Below are 16,462 nucleotides of genomic sequence, written 5' to 3' on the forward strand. Positions count from 1 at the left end.
CTCTCTCCTCCCATCTGCCAAGTCTGCTTTACCCTACAACAGTCAGACTTTCACAATTTAAAAATGATAAGGCTCTTTAGAACCTAGGTCCTTAATAATTTTAATATCAAAACAGATTGCATTGTGTGGGGGTTTGAGAAATTATTTCAAACTAAATGTAGTGTGTGTGTGTGTGTGTGTGTGTGTGTGTGTGTGTGTGTGTACTTTCTTTAAAGGAACAATGTTATAACTGAGGGATTTATTTTTAAGAAGATTTATTGTTATAAAATTCCCCAAATTGTTCATTCGGAAAAAAAAAATCGACTCTACCTATGACTCTATCAAATTACATCACTTTTCACTGTTTTTAAAAATAATGGAGATATATATTTTAGATTCTTGAGTGAGAATTTTTTTTACTTCTTTGCATTAGAGTAACTTCAGTGTATTAATTAGAAAGTTCCTATTATGAGAGAAATTACTTACAACTGGATCATTTACTCATACACTTGGATGGTAAAGCCAAGTGTAGGAATAAATTTTTTGAAGACATTAAATATATCAATTTATAAGTACTGTAAGTGTAATAGGACACTCATGAGTGCAAGAGTATGACCCATTATGATGGGAATTTTATCCCTAACAGTCATCTATATGGTGGAATGCTATTTCCTGAGGATACAAATGTGAATTTGGGGTTGTGTTTGTCTTACAAGGTGGATGATATTTGTTTTTGTGAAAGTTTTTTTTTTCTTGATTCTGAATTTTTCAGGACACAGAACAAGATACATGTGGGACTTAGTTGAAGAGGAGTTTAATTACCACAAGCATACCATGACTCATGATCTGATTTACCTCCAATGGTCCTGCGGTATGGACCCCAAGAGTGAGACTTCATTGTAATAGCTGTAATTGTCATTCCTTTGTGTAATTAAAGCACAAATAAAGATCTGATATGCCAATTAGACAAAAAAAATAGAACATAGTAGGGTTGTTTCTAAGATTCAAATCTCATCTAATTAACATGAGGAAAAATTAGAACTGAAACATTGAAGGATTTCTTGGTATTTTTAGAGCTGGGAGGATATTCTCATTTAGAATTATTTGGCAGTCATAGCTCTCATCACATATTTCAAAAACCTTCTTTGCAAAGAATCTGGTTAGTCCACAGATTCACATGAATGTTGTGTACATTCTAAGAAAGAATGAAAAATTGTTCATTATAATTTGAAAATTTCCTTCCTTGTCCTCTCATACTCTCCTCCACTTCATTGCCAGAAATAATAGCAAACACTTCAAGTTCAGAGGTCATTATTCCAATGTAGCACCAAATAGTGTACATCTAAATATGAATGAAGGGTAAGAACAAGGCACAGTACCTAGGTCTAGTCCACCGTGTTAAAAATATTGGTTCTAAAATATGTAAGTAACATATATATAAATAAATGTATGTGAATAAAATTAAATTTATCTCACATAAAGCTACTCTATGACATGAAGATGTCTAGGAAATCTGCTCTGCTGATTTGGGAAAAACATGTTAAAGTCTTTATTTAATGATTGTTGAGTTTTAAATTCCTCTTGAGTACTTGTCAGTGTAACTCTTTTGCCAAAAAATTCTCTTCTATTTGAATCTTTGACTCTTACACATTGTTACTGATATTAATATTGCTCAAAGTATATGGTTTAATAAATATTTGCCTGGCCTGTTGCTTCCCATTCTTTTTTTTTTTTTTTAAGATTTATTTATTTATGTTTTAGGGGCAGCGGAGAGGCAGAGGGAGAGAGAGAATCCTGAAGCAGGCTCTGTGCTGAGCCTGGAGCCCGACTCAGGGCTCAGTCTCATGACCCTGAGATTGCGACATCAGCCAAAATCAAGTCTGCCATTTAACAGACTGAGCCACCCATGCTTTTATTTTCACTATTTTTATTATATTTGTCTCCCTTGCTTCTTTGTGTTCATCTGATGATTTGGAAATTTTAAATTTTATATCCATTCTTCCTATTTCCTAACAAATATTGAACAACGGATAAATCAATATCTAAACAACAGATGAATCAATATCTAAAGTTCACCAAAAACTATAATTTCTGCCCAAATAAAGCAAGAAATTCATCATGCCTCCTATATCACTTCATTCTTACCAACACCTGTGTCTAGATGAGCTGGCTTTTTAGTTTCAGTTTAGCTAGTTAGTCAGTGTTATACATCAAAATTTAGATGGTTTAGATGATAGAAAATTTGTCATTTTCCTTTGTATTCCAAGTCATCTCGAGATTTCTTATTGTTTATTTTGTTTTGTTTTGCTTTAGAAATATTTTTAGGAGGACTTGCTACGATTTTTCTCCTCATACTCCTTTATCTGCTGATTCTGAGCTTACAATGTCCATGAGCTATTCTTTTATTTGATTGTGGTAAACATTCTTAGCACTTAAAAATTTTTTTAACTAAGCCCAGTATCAAAATGCATGAGTACACCTTAAAACTATTAGGTTGATTCAAATGCTATCAAAACTTTCATAATAATTAGAGAAATCTTCCAAAAAACGTGTTGTGTTTTGAGTTAGAAGCAAGAACACCATGCTAAAAAAAGACAGAAAACCTCATTCTGGTGCTCAGTCTAATAGTTAGTTCTGTGGGGTTGAGAAAATTGGTAGATTTTATGAATTTAAATTTTCTCATTTGAAAAATGAGTGACTTCTGACTTAATATTTTCTAGTGTTCTTTATAAATATAAATTAAAATGCAGGATTTTAGGCAAAATGCTACATTGCATTAAAATATTACTTTATTGAGGGTTGCTGGGAGGTGGGGTGGGAGAGATAGGGTGGCTGGGTTATGGACATTGGGGAGGGTATGTGCTATGGTGAGTGCTGTGAATTGGGTAAGAATGATGAATCACAGACCTGCAACCCTGAAACAAATAATACTTTATATGTTAATAAAAAATAAAAATAAATGAAGAAATAAAAGCAATAAAAATATTACTTTACTTCGATATCTATGACTGGTCTTGCTCTAATTTAATGTTTCCATATTTTGATATCTTAAATTTTAAAGAACACAATAGTGAAGAATAAAGAAGATATTATGGTAGTTAATATATTTACATAGCATAGATATATGATAGGTGGTCTAAAATTTTACGAAGATTTGTTCTAAACACTTTTTTCTATAAATATATCATAAAGTCACTTGCAGAATATATTAAATGTCCATTGTTTTATATATTTTAAATTATCAAACAGAAATTAATCATAAATTTTTAATAAACTAAGGCAAAATATAATTGCACTGCATGTCTTTTATGCACTTTAAGCTATTTATAATATTTACCTTTCTCCTTCAAAATGGCAAAAGGCATTGTGCTCAATAACAAAAAACAAATAAAACTGACAGAGAGAAACTTTATTAACCAAAGAATCCTTGGTCTGCAGGTAATGCTGAAGTAAAAACTCACTTATCATCAGGATTAGTTCTAACAGCATCTGCAGAAACCAAAGACAGGATGATGTGACAGTTCCTTTGAAAACATCCATCAGTGTCATCTGCTTCCTCTTGTCATGTCTTTCCTTTTCAAATATTTCCTTCAGCTTGTACATCTGGAGGATCTCCAGCTCTGTACTAAATTCGTTTCATGAAATCCATGCAATTTTTACAGCACTCTCAGTCGTCATTAAAATAGTCAACACACTGTCTGGGTCACACAGATTGGGCCACTTATCATTCATTATTAGCCCTTTTGATAATGGAGAATGCCACTACCACAGGCCTTTTAGCTTATTTCAAATAGATAACATATCATATGGCTCACAAATCAAAATGACACAAAAAGAAATTTTGTTCCTACCTGTTTCCACACCTTTCCTTATTTCTCATCTATTCTTCTGGCTCCTGGCATTTTTATAATTAATTCTTGAATTTACAATGCCATAGCTACTTTTTAATGCATGATGTTTTTTGTTTTTTCATTTTTCCCTTTTCAATTGGTTTCTTTTATTTTTTATTTTTAAGTTTACTTTTTTTCATTTTATTTTATTTTATTTCTTTTCAGTGTTCCAGAATTCATTGTTTACATACCACAGCCAGTGCTCCATGCAATACGTGCCCTCCATAAGACCCACCACCAGGCTCACCCAACGCCCCCACCATCTCCCCTCCAAAACCCTCAGTTTGTTTTCAGAGTCCACAGTCTCTCATGGTTTGTCTCCCCCTCCGATTTCCCCCAACTCACTTCTCCTCTCCATCTCCCAATGTTCTCCTTGTTATTCCTTATGCTCCACAAGTAAGCAAAACCATATGATAAATGACTTTGTCTGCTTGACTTATTTCACTCAGCATAATCTCCTACAGTCCCGTCCATGTTGATATAAAAGTTGGGTATTCATCCTTTCTGATGGAGGCGTAATGCTCCATTGTATATATGGACCACATCTTCTTTATCAGTTCATCTGTTGAAGGGCATCTTGATTCTTTCCACAGTTTGGCGACTGTGGCCATTGCTGCTATGAACACTGGGGTACAGACGCCCCTTCTTTTCACTACATCTGTATCTTTGGGGTAAATACCAAGTAGTGCAATTGTAGGGTCATAGGGAAGCTCTATTTTTAATTACTTAAGAAATCTCCTCACTGTTTTCCAAAGTGGCTGCACCAACATGAAGGTTTTTTTAAAAAATATATTAAAAAAAATTGGGGTACTTCTAATCTTTAGAATCCTGAATATGAACTTCTACAGCCATTTATTTACAGGCTGAGCCACAATAAAATAACTGGTCTTGACTTTATTGTTTTTTGGATTATTTACTTATTTGAGAGAGAGAGAGTGAGAGCAGTGGGAGGGGCAGAAGGAGAGAGAGATTCTCAGGCAGGCTCCATGCTGAGCCTGGAGCCCAATCAATGCAAGGCTTGATCACATGCTCCTGAGATCATGACCCAAGCTGAAATCAGGAGTTGGACGCCCAAGCAACTGAGGCACCCAGGTGCCCCTGGTCTTGATTTTGAAATGTTATAGATAAATATCAAACAAATGGTAAGTTTTCCTTATAATCCATAGTAAATATAGGGATGTACTATGGAAACTAAAAATGTCAGCATAAAACTTTTATTACAGTTGGCCAGACCCTTTTAAAAGAAGATGGGAAATGTTTGGGTCCATTTAATCTGATTTGCTTGCAATGGCTTCAGAATGATAAAGATACAAGAATAAGTGTTCATACACACACACACACACACACACACACCCTAAACCTTATTTATCCACCCAATCATCAGTGAACACTTAGGTTGTTTCCAATTCTTGGTTATTGTAAATAATGCTTCCATGAACATAGGGGTGTGTACTGCACACAGATGTTGAATTATAATATTGTACAGCTGAAACATACAATGTTATATACTAATTTTATGTCAATAAAAAAAGAATATGTATTGCTAAGAATGAACATTAAAAAATACAACTAGTTTGGAGGTATTTGTTATGTGGATGAGAAGTCTCAGGGTCAGAAACGGAGTGACCACAAGTATGTGAGCTTGTAAAAAAAAATTACTATAAAGTAGAAGGCACAATTTCACTATATCAAGTCATAAGGTCTGACCACAAGTTTGTTATAACTTAGAACTTAGAACTACAGGGAGAAAATGGTTCAGGGTGAACGATCCATCCTCATTTGACTATGTGAAGCAATACAACATCAGTAATATATCAGAATGAAGTTATAGTACAGATAGTCAAAGTCTTGTCTCATTTAAACCAAACAGAATCGATTACCACGTGCGCTTTATAATCCACTTAGTTACTTAACCTGGGTCTTTGGAAGCAAGTAAATTCAGTGAACAGTTAAATTCTTCAACTAAATCTTCAACCTTTCCCTTGTGTCTCTGTATAGTTAATAATACAAATCTGCCTCTTTAACAAGAGCATAATTTTCTTCAAGGTCTGTAATAGCAGGTCTCCAAATAGCAGGTAGAGAATCAACTGCTATGTTGACAGCCTTAATTGAATATTCTCAACATTAGATTAAAAAATTAAAAGTATAATTTTCTTCACCTTGCAGGGATGTTTTAAATTTAATTATATAAACTGAATAAGAGGAAACAGTCAGCTTCATCATACATTAGGAATTGTTTTCATCATTGCCCATCATTCAGTAAGAATCATGTCATACAATCTATTCCCTAAGTATTAAAATTTTTTTTCTTTTTTGTCACAGTCCATTACTAAACAGACTATCTAAAAGATTCTAAAATTGTCTCCTTGCCATGGAATTAAATTTGATCTGTGCATTTGAATGAAGAAAATCAGAAGTGACTTATTTCATGCTACACTACTGTGGAAGGAGAAAGAGTAGACATTAAGTGAAGAAGAAATCTCCCCTCCCTTTGTGCCATCATATGGCTCGAGTTCAACACTCTATAGAGTGCTTTGTACTTCTCCATAGGGCCAGGACCCTAATTTCATTTGGGATGTGTTGGCTTTTCAAGACAGGAAATAGGATTTTCCTTTTTTACCATTCATTTTTAATGTCTTTAAAATTCTTTTTCTTTAGATGAAAAACTTATTGTTTTATTTATTCATAGTCTACCATGAGCATTTTTAAAATTCTATAAAAGTAATCAATGTATATATATTTTCCAGATAGTAAAATGTGTGCAATGAAATCCATCAACCTCCTGCCCATCCTATCCTTATTTTCTGGTTTTGATTCTCAACAGTAATTGACTTCATCGATATATTTGATGAAGAAAGAAGTTGATGAATTCACTGTATTGAACTTGTCTAAGTGGAAATGTCCAGAAAATTGTTGGATGTATGGTTCTGTAATTAATGAGGTAAACTTTGGACACACATATTGCATTGGGAATTTTCAATATATAGGTGGTATTTGAGGCTGTGGAAATAACATGTATGCCTGTCAGAGGTTGCTTTTTCAAAAATGTGTATAGGAACCTTTTGCAAAAGTATGTTACAAATGTAGACTATTCTTAGAGAATAAATAGGTTTAAGTGTGGCACCAGGGAAGCTTAGTAGTAATAAACCTTGGCAGGTTTTGTACATCTTGAATGCAAGGGAGCTGGAGGCAACAAGAACTGAAAAATGAAGCACCCAACAGTGTGAAGAAACATAGCTCAAAAAAGAGCAGCAGGGGAGGGATGGAAAAGAAACTGGAACCCAATCTTACATTTCCTCAAGGCTAAATAAACCTAGACTTCCTGTCTTGCAGCAGTTCAGAAGTCGGAAAGAGGAACATGGGGATAATGATTCTTTACAGAGCTTTGCTGAATGCTGCATAGAATTTTTCATGGAGATGGACATAACTAAAATAGAATATTCTTACAAGTTGGGCAGTTAGTAAAATTTGTCTTTGCTTCTTTCATCCATAAGAGTCTTTTATTTTTATACTTTGGTTTCCCAGAATTCTCTGCTTCAGTCTCTACTTCGTTTTACCCGTTAGGGAGATGTTCCTTTTTTTTAGAAGGCTTATCATTACTCTGGTCAACAGTTGTATACCATTCCACTACTACCCATGAAAGCTTAACCACTGTGGGAATTATCTTCCTGTCAAAACATTTATAAAATTAGACAAAATATTTATTTAAAAAAAAATATAAGGCATTGGACAATAGGTAATACCTAACTGTGATCTCTGAGATTAGGAAAATAAGTGAGGTGAGTCCTAACGTTTCCCTAACTTACATTCCCTGGGACAGCTGTGGATTAGAGTATATGGAGGGGGAATTCAAATAGGACTGAACAAGTTAGCTGAATTGAAGACAGAGATTACAGCTAAGGGAGAAAGTTGGTTAAAATCTGTAGGGCAGAATATCCAAAAGGAAGGGGTTACACACACACACACACACACACACACACACAGAGGAAATCTACAGAAGTGTCTTCTTTAGTCTTTGACTGAATAAAAATCTAGAATGCATGGAATACAATTTTGTGAAGCCCAGATAAGTACCAACTAGAAAGAAGTACATTAAAAATTCTCTGGAGCTCATCTAGGGAAGAATTTGTGTTCCCACCAGTCAGAGCTGATAAATGTCATGATACATGCAGCACTGGTTAGGGTACTTAGAAGAACCATGCCTACGTAGTAGCCTCAGAGTAAAGGCTATTCTAAAACTTAAATAAAAAAGTGAAAAAGCATGCCTCGAAAGGATCAAACTGACTCTAGGTAACTTTGTGCCAGCAAAATTCAAAACTATTTAAGAAAGAAAATCACCATTCAAAACCACACAATTCACAATTTCTTGCATCTAATAAAAAAATACCAGCATCCAAAAGTGCAGGACTAAATGACCGTAGCCAGCAGAAAAAAAAAAAATCTATAAAACAGACCAGATATGATAAAAGTGCTCATAATCAGGCAAAAATGCTTTAAATACCTAGTATAAAGTTTATAAATAAAATCAAGTATATTAGGAAAAGATGAGATAAGAAATAGAAGATATGAAAATGAAAACTTTAGAATTTACGAAGATTAAAAATATAATATCTGAAGGAAAACTTGGAAGGAATTGCAGATAGAACTTACAGAAGGATGGGTCACCTGGGGGGCTCAGTCATTTATGTTTCTGACTTTTGATCTCAGCTCAGGTCTTGATCTCAGGGTCATGAGTTCAGGCCCCATGTTGGGCGGCATGCTGGGTGCGGAGCCTACTTACAAAAAAAAAAAAGGAAAGAAAAGAAGGAAACATCAGTGGGTGGACTTGAAGGCATACAAATACAGAGAGAAACTATCCAAAATAAAGCACAAAGAAAGAATGAAAACATAGATTGGCCCACCAGGGACCTCTACAACAATACCAAGTTGTCTAATATAAATAAAATTGGAGTCCAGTGGATGAGGGGTGATATTTGAAGAAATATTGAAGAAAGAATGAACAAAATCGTTCAAATAAAAAAGTTGCATTCAAAAATAGCATCTAAAGTGAGTAAGTACAATATACCATGACATATTATAATCCAATTATTGAAAACCAGTGATTAAAAAATAGAGAGAAGCCAGAGAAATGGCTCCCATATGAAGAATCACATGCAAAGAGATAACTTTCTCAGGTGAGGGAAATGTTCTGTACTTGATTGTAGTGATGATGAAAAGTTACCCATTTTTCAAATTTCCATCAGACTATCAAGTGAATGGAATAATCTTATGCCAAATATTCTCCAATACAGCTGATTACTTACAAATGTTCACCTGACCTCTGTTCTATTCTTTATCTAATCGACAAAGTATAATTTTGTTAAGGACCAATAAAAGATAAGTAAACTTTTTTTCTTTAGTTTCAAAACAGAATTTTGAAGTGAAAGTTTTAACCTCAAAGACAGACCTTTTGGGGTGCCTCTGCCTTCAGCTCAGTTCATGATCTCAGGGTCCTGGGATCCAGCCCCGCATCAGGCTTTCTGCTCAGCAGGGAGCCTGCTTCCTTTCCTCTCTCTCTGCCTGCCTCTCTGCCTACTTGTGATCTCGATCTGTCAAATAAATAAAATCTTAAAAAAAAAAAAGAAAAAGACAGGGGCGCCTTGGTGGTTCAGTGGGTTAAAGCCTCTGCTTTCAGCTCGGGTCGTGATCCCAGGGTCCTGGGATAGAGCCCCACATCAGGCTCTCTGCCCAGCAGGGAGCCTGCTTCCTTTCCTCTCTCTGCCTGCCTCTCTGCCTACTTGTGATAGCTGTCTGTCAAATAAATAAATAAAATCTTTTAAAAAAGAAAAAGACAGAACTTTTAATGTTGCTCATTTTAAGGGCTGTGATGAGAGTGTTTGGGAGCAGGATAGATTTTCTAGCACTTTTCAGATCTCACCATAGGACTACATGAATAGATCTAGTCCTGCACAAACAAATGGGCCTAGGTTTAAAATGTCAGTTCAGGCAATAATAGGAAGAAAAACCTTATGCTATTAGTTTCAGCAATTCAGTCACTTCTCAATAATTTGTGCTGAAGAAGCACAGTTGTGCTAATATTCCACAATAGCCCCCTGCTTGGGTACAGAGGCACACACGATGAACAATTATTGTTGACCACCACTACAGCTTTGTGGTCGTTTGTTCTGTGGTGTTGCCACTGTAATATTATTGTGGTAATAGATTATTGATATGTATAAAATCTTCCAAAAGACAATACCCCATCGCAAAATTACCAACAGTTCCTGAGGTGCTCTCTGACTTCCCGTCTTCCCATTGATATTAAAACATTTCCATGTACTAGTCAGTTCACTACGGGAAATTCATTGAGCCTCAGTTTTTTATCTTTAAGTTCTATAGGTTGGGAATATCATTCTATCTTCCAGGATTTGGTCTGAGAGGAATCTTCATACCCCTTTCTTTGCATTTGCATGTAGAGTGAACTTCATTAGCATGAAACTCATAGTTTCCTTCATTCCTTCACTCCTCCCTAGAAGAGGAGAACTGAATCCCAACTGGGAAATATTTTAGTAAGAACTGGTCATATACAGTTAGTATAGGAGATGCTTCTTTGCTTAACTTTTGGCAGGGCATGAGAGGATGTATTTAGCATGAACAGAAAGGCCAGATAATTCTGAGATTTGTTATTTGGAAATCCACTGTTGCTATTCCTATAAGCAACCTGGTCTAATAAAGAAAACAAAGCTCCATTTGCCCATCTTCTTTACTTTCTCAGATGGGGAAAAAATTTCTGTTCCTTCCTGTCCAATGTCACTAACTTCTTTCTTACTCTTAGCACCAATGACCCTTGCCTGTCATGCATGATCTTCTCTTGCTATAATTTCCCCAGATGTTAACAACAGCAATGAAAAAATGTGGAATCATATATAATCAATGCTTTAACCCTAAGACCAGTCAATTAATTTGGGCTTTTGTTTTCTTTCTTTCAATTATCAATATTTACTGAGCACCTACTGAGAAGCAAACAATGAATGAGATAATTGGGATGCCAATACACAATAGTCTTGACCCTGCCTTTAAATCTGAGTTGATCACCTCACTTACCCATGTTGTAAGTTCACCAAATTTGTTTACATGAAAGAAACCCCCGGCCATCTTTTAATAGGACACTTTTTTTTTTAAAATATTTTATTTATTTATTTGACAGATGGAGATCACAAGTAGGCAGAGAAGCAGGCAGAGAGAGAGTAGAAGCAGGCTCCCCAATGAGCAGAGAGCCTGATGCGGGGCTCAATCCCAGGATGCTGGGATCATGACCTGAGCCGAAGGCAGAGGCTTTAACCCACTGAGCCACTCAGGTGCCCCTAGAACACATATTTTTTATTAAGTAGACCTTTTTTTTTATTAACTCTGTTTGATATCAGAATTTAGCTACTTGTTCAGCAACTATTTGCTTATCATCATCCTCTGCTAAGTGTCAGGCACTTCCTCAGTAGAAATGAGGAAGAGTCATGAACCACATCATTTCCACACCCTCTTGCAGCTTTCATTCTCATAAAGGAGAATGTGGTCAATTCATACATACACAAATAAGAACTCTAATTTCCAGTAATCACTGGTGCTATGGAGAAAAAGAAAACAGACTAGAGAAAGAGATAATGAGGAGCATAGGCACTGTATTTTAGTGAGGGTAGTCAGGGAAGACTTCTCTGAGAAGATTTATGAGCAAACAGCTAAAAGAAATGAAAGAGGGTAACTATGTGATAGTCTGCGGGAAATTGTTCCAAGAAGGGAAAAGCAAGAGTGAAGTCCTTGAGGGGAGAGCAAGATGGACTCCAGTGACATGGGGTGAGTCAGAGAAGAATGTTAGAATCTGATTTTATAAAAAGTGAGGAAAACCAGGACATTTTCATCTAAGTTTGATAAGAAAATTGGGTAGCTGGAGGGGCATGTTGTACCCAGGTTTTCCTTTTTTGGCTTTTGTTTTGAAAACATGGATAGCTGACATTCATAGTTGCTTACTAGATGTCAGACATTGATGTAAGAGTTTTACAGGTATTCAATCACTTAATAATCTCAACAACCCTATTAGGAAAATAGATAAAACTATTCATTTACAGGTTAGGAAATTTAGAGAGTTTCACAAAAGATACCCAGTTAATAAGCAGCAAATCTAGGCATTAAATGCAGTCTTTCCTGTTTAGTTCCAATGATCATTGCCGTAATGCTATACTTTCTCTCTATATACCTATTTGTGTGTGTGTGTGTGTAAAATTCCTGAACTTATCCTAAAGATACAGTGTGAAGAAAAAATAGATGCTTTAGGAAAAGTAAATAATGATTAAGATTAAAGTCCTTGTTTGGGAATGAGGGAGTGGAGTCAGATGCACAAGTGGAGGGACTGGCCTCAGATAGGAGCAAGGCAGTTCATGTACTAGGGAGACAAGAGTGCATAGGTATGGGGAGTTTGCTAGATTTGGTGATAGAGAAATAAAAGAGATTTCTATTGGTTGCTTCTATTTTCAAGGAAACAAGAACTTAAGTTACTGGCTGAAATAAAAGAGGTGTTTGAGATTTGAAAAGAGGAAAAAGTTTGAATGAATCATTTAAGAGATAAGAAAAGTAAAAGAAACATGATTTATAGGCTCTAAAGAAGAACTACCTTAGAGTTGTAAGGTAAATTAAGAGAAACACCAATCAGTGCCATTGTGTTTTTCTGCAATTTTGAGAGCAGGTGTACAGAGCAGGAAGTAGGATTTAACCTTGGTTAGGATTTGTCCAACTAATATAATGGAGGAAAGTGTGTCTAAGGGAGTTGAGGGTGGAAATTAGAGAGTGATTGTGACTGACCATTGACTTAAATTGGGTAAAGAGGACAATAATGATGTTGTGCACGATGAAAAAGTAATAAGATGGTAGGTGAATTAGCAGTTCTAATGGGCTCAAAAAATTGTTGGGATGGGATATGAGAGTAAGAGATTAATAAAATAATAAAAATATGTGGTCGGAGAGTGATGGCTGAAACCACAAATACTGTTATAGTTAATGGTAAGCTTCAGGCTATGACCACAGAGTTGTGTGACTGAAGTGAATTTTAGGAAAAAATATTATTCAAAGTGAGGTCAAGAAACTAGGCAGTGTAGATGTTAGATTAATTTCATATATGAAATTTGATATTTCCAAGAGTTATAGCAGAAGTAGATTGGAAAGGAAGACCGTGAATTAGTTGCTAAATCTTCAATGAATGAGGGAAAGTAGGCATTTGGAAAATGCATACTCATAAGAGGGATAGCAGTTGGTGTAGCATGAAATCTGGTGGTGGGTGCTTCAAAGTAGCAGGTTTGATTGAGGGACAAAGATAATATTCTGAAGGGCAATGAGAAGCAAGAAGCACACCACTTCCCGGTAGTCTCATTTGTGGAGTGCTGGAGGAAAAACATTCTTTGCTTGAGAGATCTGCATGGAAAACAGTGACCTCAGATACACAAGAGCAAGAAAATGAAGTGATTGCTCCAGAAAATGCTGGGTGTCCAGAGAATTTTCCTCATAACTGAAAGGGCCTTCCTAGGAACATAATGGAATTTTTTTTTTTTCATAATGGAATTGGTTGAGCACATGGGAGGGGTGGAATATTGGGTCAGGTGAGCGGGGAGAGGGAAGCTGATTAGGTGTACGTGTTCAGATGATGAAGATGGATGACCTGTGAGGTTTGAGCTTTTGATGGCCAATGATATAAACATGAATACAAGCATACTGAGATTATTCCGGATTGTTTTTCATGGCAAGATGAATAATCAGTAGCTTTATAACTTGCTTCTTGGGCTCAGTGTCCTAGGCAATTTTAGGGTAGTTAATGAAAAAAATACATGGTAGAAACTATCCTCACCTGATTCCTCTTTCTCTGGATTATAACTCAGATTGTTAAGTGCTTGTACCTGTAGAGGGAACCTCTACAGTTGGCCAGTAGCCAACTCCTGTTCTTTATGCTTTATTAATTTAAGTGTATAAGAATTGTGAAGAAGGATAACAGTGATGTCCTTGCCAAAAGAACGCCAGCTCACAATTACAAAGACTGCCAAGGCATTGGTATAGAGAAAAAAGTTTAGCCTAATGGCCTTCATAACAGCAAAATGCCAGCCATAAAATCAGATCAGAATAGTAGAGACTAAAAAAGAAAAAAAAAAAGAGTTCTCTACCTCATGAGTCAAATCTACCATTTTAAAAAATTTTCCTTTTATACGTGTGCTTCTTTCAGTTCTCTGATCTAAAGATCAGATTTAATCTAAAAGAAAGATTTAAAAATTTTTTTTATTTATTTGAGAGAGAGACAGAGTGAGAGAGCATGAGAGGGGAGGTCAGAGGGGGAAGCAGACTCCCCATGAAGCTGGGAGCCGATGTTGGACTCAATCCCAGGACTCCAGGATCATGACCTGAGCTGAAGGCAGTTGCTTAACCAACTGAGCCACCCAGGCACCCCTAAAAGAATGATTTTAAGGAGACAATCAAGTTTGGATATTAAGCTCATAGGAAGAGGGAAGCCTGTACCTGCTTTTTTTTCTAGTTTACCTTTAGCCATACACATAACTCCTACCAACTTCAGGATGAAGCCTAATTGTCTTCTCTAGAATGTTGCCCAAACAAACTTTATTGTAAAATTTATCACAAGGTATTTTAATGATCTTTTAAAATATAGATGTCTATCTACTGGGCACCAAATTCCCCAAAAGGCAGGGTGTATTATTTTTCATTAGCTTTGATTCTGTGACACCTGGTATAACCTGACAGCATGGTGTGTAAAGTGTATGTTATAATGGAAGCTCTTAACACATTCTCATTTAGGCTACTTATCAGATTAATCAGAAGTCTTCATTCTTTTTGTAAAGTATGTTGAATAATGCAACAACCTATTAAACTTATTGCTCTGCCCACACAATTCTTCTTCCTAAACTACTTAATGACAGTTGGAATGATTCGCTTATTTATCCATCAGATATTTATATTATGGCCACTGTTCCATTGGAGATAAAGTAGTAAACAAAAAAGACAAAACCCCCATCTCAGGAAGTTCACATTCTACTATACTTATACATTTATACAGTTTTTATAAATATTACATAAACCAATAAAATACGGGGCAAAAAAGTGCTCTGTGTCTATTAAAAGCATGAAAACAGTAAATGAATGGGGGCATTTTTATAATAAAACAGAAGAATTCCACATTCCTTGTGGTGTAAGTATCTTTGTACTGGAGCACATACCCAAACAAGGAGTGGGAAATCTTGGATGATTCAATATGGGTGTGATTTATGTAAAGAAGACGACTTAGAACTCCATTTAGAATATGTATATTGAAAGACATGGCCCTGAATCAAAACTTTGATGAATGGATATGTATTTATAAGCTTAAGTTAAAATAAAAAATTTAAGATACAGATAGATATATATATCTCTATATAATTCCACGACATTCTCCTTTACATATAGAATGACTACTGATCTTGACTGCATCAGATGAGGGTATTTCTGTTGAGTTAATATTGACTTCATATCAACCATGTGTCAGGTCCTATGATTAGTGCTTTATATACATATATCTCCTCATTTTCTCATAGTCTTATTAATCACTCCATTTTTGATGTAAAGAATCTGATTTTTAAAAAGGAGTCAAGATAATTTGCTTCAAGTCATACAGGTGTTACTGATGAAGCTGGGTCAACTCCAATGCCACTGCTGCTTAAGATTACTCTTTTAAGTTGGAGGTCAAGTATTATTCCATCCTGGGAAGTTTCCCTGATTCTTTCCCTGCTGAGTCTAGGTTAATTAATCATGTAATAATTTAATGTTATTTTTGTTATATATCCAAGCTACATATTAGAGAGGGATATCTTGAAACTGGGAAAAGGGCCAGAACAATGTCTTATGAGGATAGAGATTGGGACTCCACTTTCATTTAGTACTTCTGAGGTCATGCAGGCTCAGGGACTAACTGCAGCCCCACAAGAATAGAAGACACACCTGCCTTCAATGTGGACCATACAGTCCTGGACAATCTATGCTGGGATTAGCAGACATAGTAAGAAAAACTCACACACTCTTCTTCATTTTCCTGGGTATGTCATAGATTCTCCTGCAATCCCACAGTATCAGAGAGAGTCTTGAGAAATAATGAAGGCTTGACTTTTCATTAATCTTGGCAAGTAGGTGCTAAGATGAATTAAACATTAGATAGAAAAAACAATAAATGTGGCACCCGAGTATCACAGAGTATTTCCTACCTGTAACATATTTACATGTGTACAAACATATATATTTGAATGCGCACATGTGAGGTTTTGTGTATGTTTTCTGTAAGTGAGAGAAATCTAATGTCAAATAACCCAAGATAAAAGAAGGCTTATTGGAAAAGTAGGGGCAGTTGAGGGGATTAAAAGAACAGTTGAGGGACGCCTGGGTGGCTCAGTTGGTTGGACGATGCTGTCACTGCTGCCTCTGTCACTCCTTCCTTCATCTTTTCTCCTCTACAGGTCTCATTCTCTCGTGTTCTATGCAAGAGGAGACAAGGTCAACAGCGGCCTCAGGATGCTTCTTACCAAGTTCAAGCGCAGAAAGTGAAC

This window comes from Neovison vison, chromosome 6 (assembly GCF_020171115.1).
Source record: "Neovison vison isolate M4711 chromosome 6, ASM_NN_V1, whole genome shotgun sequence".
NCBI lineage: Eukaryota > Metazoa > Chordata > Mammalia > Carnivora > Mustelidae > Neogale > Neogale vison.